This window comes from Simochromis diagramma, unplaced genomic scaffold (assembly GCF_900408965.1).
Source record: "Simochromis diagramma unplaced genomic scaffold, fSimDia1.1 OVJJ01000016.1, whole genome shotgun sequence".
Taxonomy (NCBI): domain Eukaryota; kingdom Metazoa; phylum Chordata; class Actinopteri; order Cichliformes; family Cichlidae; genus Simochromis; species Simochromis diagramma.
The window spans coordinates 3,070-8,201 of record NW_024386963.1 but is presented as its reverse complement, the minus strand read 5'-3'; the positions used below and the strand labels follow the sequence as shown (position 1 = coordinate 8,201).

The 5,132-nt window shown below is 43.7% G+C and overlaps 1 long non-coding RNA gene across 1 annotated transcript; it reads right to left on the bottom strand.

Annotated features, from left to right (window-relative positions):
• Positions 1-252: 252 nt before the first annotated feature.
• Positions 253-1,382, bottom strand: LOC120737803. Its single transcript, XR_005696838.1, has 2 exons — positions 1,337-1,382; positions 253-996 (listed from the first exon to the last, which is right to left on the bottom strand). It is a non-coding gene; the product is annotated as an uncharacterized LOC120737803 (long non-coding RNA).
• Positions 1,383-5,132: the final 3,750 nt, after the last annotated feature.

The window sequence follows — 5,132 nt, the reverse complement described above, 5'->3', positions numbered from 1 at the left end:
ACTGTTTAGTTTGATATGACGGATTAACAACATGCTGTGATGTCCAGTTCATCTGTAATAGATACTGGATCTAATCAGTCAGCAGATATTTGATCACCTTATTTATAACTACACTAGAAACAAACACAACTGTGCTGGTGATTCATGCAAACTTGCATATCAGCCTTTTAAGGTTTTGTAGTATTGAGAACAAAGAGGTTGTGTTAGGGCTGAAAAGCCCGACTTGTTCTCCTCTGCAGGTCATCAAATGCACCACAGAAGTTTGTATTTGCAGAAGCCTGTATATGTTTGATGGCTTTATTATTCTCTGTTCAAAGACAATAAATGTGGAAAATGTCTCATGTAGTATCAGCGTCATTTAAAAATGACTGCAAACATTTAGAGAACATGTGCTGCTGTTTGTCCTACATTTCCAACACTGAATGAACCCTGAAAACGTGATGGCAGGTGGCAGATTGGAGTTCACATGAAATATCGGCTGCATGAAGACTGGAAAATATAGATGATACAAATATGCAGCCAAACATTTGTGGACATGGATAAACTATCTGATCCAAAAAGCAGGAAGTGACACAGCTAGAAAATGAAAGTGTGTAACAGCTGAAGTCAAATGTAATGCAGAGTTGAATCTGCACTTGGATCCATCTGTGAAAGGTCCACATGTAGGGATCACATGAGTCCTGATGTTTGTCAGTCCAGCTTGAAAACTCCATCTACTGTGGGCTACATATACTGGGCTGGTAGCTCCATAGTGCTGGAAAGAAACTATTCAATGTGCATATTTTAAAATCAGAGGCTCTTCTAACACAGGAGCCATGTTGAGTTTAGATCACAGCCGACCACCGGCAGTCTGAAATGGAATGAAGCCCATTGACAGCGAGCAGGTCTAAACAGGAATGGAACGCATCCATGGATAATACACCACTTTATTTGAAGACATCTGTAGCACTGCCTCAGTTCTGGATGTTTCCACAGACTCCTCTGGCCTCTGTGCACCTAAAGAAAAGGTCAAAGGTCAGCAGCACATGTAGTTGGGATAAGTTTTCATTTACAAACAACAGTCGCACTGTGACAAAGTGGAGGAGCAGTTGCAATGCTCTCCATTTGTCCCATATGTGTTTACCTTTTCTTGCACATTGTACACATTATTCTGTTTCTATGTATTTGCTATGATTTGCTATTTGTCAAGTAACATTGCTTCACTCACTATCCCGGGTTTGTTTGTGTAAGCGTTCTGTTGCCGGCAAATCAAACATTCTGCAAATTAAGACAAATACTAAGTTATGTTTCTTTATATTTTATTATGTTACAGATTAAGTCATTTGTTCATACTTACTTTGTTTGTCTTTTCAGTCGTCCTAAGGGTCAGGTGTGGGGAAACGCCCGCCTGGGATTTCCTCATTTTAAAGTCCTGATGATGTCACATATGAGTGGGGGAATGAGTGTCCAAAGTGCCTCTATTGTTGGGGCCGTTGGAGGTGTGAAGGCTGCCTGATGGCTCGTCAAAACGGCAGTAAAAGTCGTTAAGGGTGTTGGCCAAGAGCAAGTCATCAGTGGAGTGGGGGGTTTTAGGCTTGTAGTTGGTGATATTCCTAAAACCTTTCCACACAGAGGCCGAGTCATTCTCTGAGATCTGCTGCTGCATCTTCTAAGAGTGCTGGTGTTTAGCAATGTCCACTTCTTTGGTGAACCTGTACTTGGCCTCTCTGTAGCAGTCCCTGTCTCCGCTTCTGAACGCCTTTCTCTATTCCAGCCACAGCTTTTTGAGTTTAGGAGTAAACCAGGGTTTGTCATTGTTATAACTCACCCTGGTGCGTGATGGCACAATGCTGTCCTCACAGAAGTGGATATAGGAGGTGACAGTGTCCGTAAACTCGTCCAAGCTGTTAGAAGCAGCCTTCATTGTGTCCCAGTCTGTAGACTCCAAACACGTGCGAAGCTCCTCCACAGCCTCGTTGCTCCACAGTTTTTTTGTCCTCACGACAGGTTTGGAGAGCTTCAGCCTCTGTCTGTACGCGGGGATCAGGTGGATCATGACGTGGTCAGAAAGTCCGAGTGAAGCGCGGGGCACCGCACGATAGGCCCCGCTGATCGTGCTGTAACAGTGGTCTAATGTCCTCTCCTCTCTGGTCGGGCATTTAACATACTGCTTGTATTTGGGAAGCTCATGGCTCAGATTGGCTTTGTTAAAGTCCCCAAGAGCAATAATGAGAGAGTCCGGGAATGTCCGCTCCATGTGCAGTATCTGCTCCGCGAGTGCGCACTGAGCTGCCTGTGCATCCGCATCTGGCGGGATGTAAACAGCGGCCAGGATGAATGAAGCAAACTCCCGCGGAGAATAAAACGGTTTGCAGTGAATAAAAAGGTATTCCAGAGAGGAAGAGCAGTGCTGAGCAATCACTGTTACATCTGTGCACCAGCCACTATTAATGTAGAAGCAGACACCTCCACCTTTGGTCTTACCAGAGAGAGAGGCCTGCCGGTCCGCGCGCAGCAGATGAAAACCCTCCAGCTTGAGCGCACAGTCCGGGATGTCCTCACAGAGCCACGACTCCGTAAAACATAAGACACAGGAGGAGGCAAAGTCTCTGTTCATGCTTCTCATCAGGGCCAGCTCGTCTATCTTATTCCTGAGTGAGCGTACATTGGAAAGGAAGATCCCAGGAAGAGCAGTTCGCAGTCCGCGTCTCCTCAGACGCACGAGTGCGCCGGCTCGCTTTCCTCTCTTTCGGCGTCTCACTTTCCTGATCAGAGTCTGCAGTAAATCTGCCGCAGATGCGACAAATATTGGAAGTAAATCCACAGGTGTTGTAGTCCTGTGGTTAAGAAGCTCTTCTCTGGTGTAAGAATATCCAGAGGAGTGCCCAGACACAGAAGTTATGCACAAAAACAAAACAGAAGTAACGCACTGAAGCACCAGGGCATCCATACGCGGCGCCATCTTGGATTTGGATGCCCATTAACCTTATAACTCCTGGTGTGTGTGTGTGTGTGTGTGTGTGTGTGTGTGTGTGTGTGTGTGTAGAGAGAGACAGCCAGGTTCTTAATGGATATAAGGAAGTTTTTTCCAAAAAAAGGAGCCACATTCAGGTAAAAGTGTAAAATCAAATGATCCGTCAATCAAGAATAATGTTGGATCAGTGTTTCAGTATTTATATCTTTTATGTCGTTGGGTTATTTGCCTTTTGGTTGAAAGTACACTGAGAGAGGACTTTTTGTTAGTGATCTTAATAGGGCTTTGGAGTTGACGTCACGCCGCAATGCATTGTGGGAGCGCAGCGCCATTTTCGGGGTCTACGAATCAAAACAAACACACTGTGTTGGAATGACGACTACAAGAAAGATGCTTAAGAGCCTCTCAAAAGAGAATGAACTGTATAGAGACCGATTGCGTCCAGAGGCGAAGCAGCGGTACTTGCAGAAAATAGCGTGCATTGGAAATGTGGACCCGTATGACTAGAGCTGGGCGATAGAACGATAACGATATGTATCGCGATATAACTTTTACTCGATAGAGAAATTAAACTATCGCGATAGACCTCGCCGCTCTTGTCCTCTTTAAAAAAAAAAAAAAAAAAAAAAAAGGTCAGCCAATCCAAATTAAGTAGCGCAGAGCCGAACCAATCACAGCCGCAGCATCACGTCGCGTGACTTGTTACGTACAGCACAAGTGCCAAGTGTTTGGGAAGCAGCCAGCGGGTAATGAAGGAAATGAGTGTGCCGACTAGAAAAATCAACCAAGCGTGATCAAAGAGAAAACAGATGATGGTTCCAATGCCGGAGAGATTGTCGAACGGATGAGCCATAGAAGTTCCGTAGTGTGAAGGTATTTCGGCTATTTGAAGTCTGACAAAAAACAGTAGCCTGCACTGTAAATTGTGCCGGAAGCAAGTCTGGAAATACAATAAACTGGTGCATGCGTCCCATTGTGCGCCACGTTATTGTTTCGGTGAAATGAATTTCTACAATACTGTTACTGTTAATTCTACTCTCTGCAGTGTTTAAATGCTTACATATACACACAGTTACTGTCCCTCCACACATACGACTCTGTTCTGCTTCTATGCCCCAGCTTTGTTTACTTTTTCCCACCGAGGCTTCTAGACTTCTGATTGGCCAACATTTCTGCACGGTTAGGAATCTAGCTCCACCTGCTGCTTTGGCATGTTCATAGCAGCGTTTTCCTTCATTTCTGCCTTTATGTGTGGACGGGATTATTTTTTAAAACGAAAACGGAAAATCTCCGTTTTCAAAAATACCCGTGTACGTGTGGACGTAGCCTCAGTCTCTGACTGGAAGCGCTAATTCGTCATTCGGCTTTTGTCAGACTAAAGTAACTGTTAAAACTGTTTGAAAAGCTAAGCTATACAACAAGGAGAGATTGAGAATTTCCTTTTAGTTCTCAGTTTATTTGATATTGACAAAAGTTAGTCAGTTTTGTCTGTTCTTCTGTAAAACAAACTAATTTATTTTTAGAATTAATATTTTGTTTCTAAGTGGAATTGACAATTTAGTCTGTTTCGTTTGTTCTATTTTGAAACTTAAACGCTTTAGCGGCTGCCTTTTGTGTAGTTTGCAATATTTGCCTTTATTTATCAGAAAATGTCTCATGTTCCTTAAGTACATCTACCCTGTTGAACTTATTATGGGAAATAAATATTTAAATAAAAACAAGCTGCTGATTATTTCACATTTTACTTGTGAGCAACGGCACATTTAAATCTTACAAATATAGTTATTTGGCTTATATCGTGATATATATCGTTATCGCCTGAAATGAAAAAAACATATCGTGATATGAAAAAATCTTATATCGCCCAGCTCTAACTATGGGATAAGGTGGCATCGTTCTAATCCCACACAGGAGCAGCCGGACACTTACTGACTATTAACTACTCGATTTCAATCAAGACGCAACCTCTCGCGCTTTCTCTCACACACACACACACACACTCTCACTCTCTCTCTCGCTCTTTCTCTCGCTCACTCGCTCCCCGTGTCTCGTTAGCCCAAACCCTCCCAGCTGTGTCTCCCTCCTGTTTCTCTTTCCCTGATTACTTCCCTGTCTATATAGGCCCTGTGTTTTCATGTGCTCTCTGTCGCGTCGTACCCTCAACTTGCTGTGTGTTTCT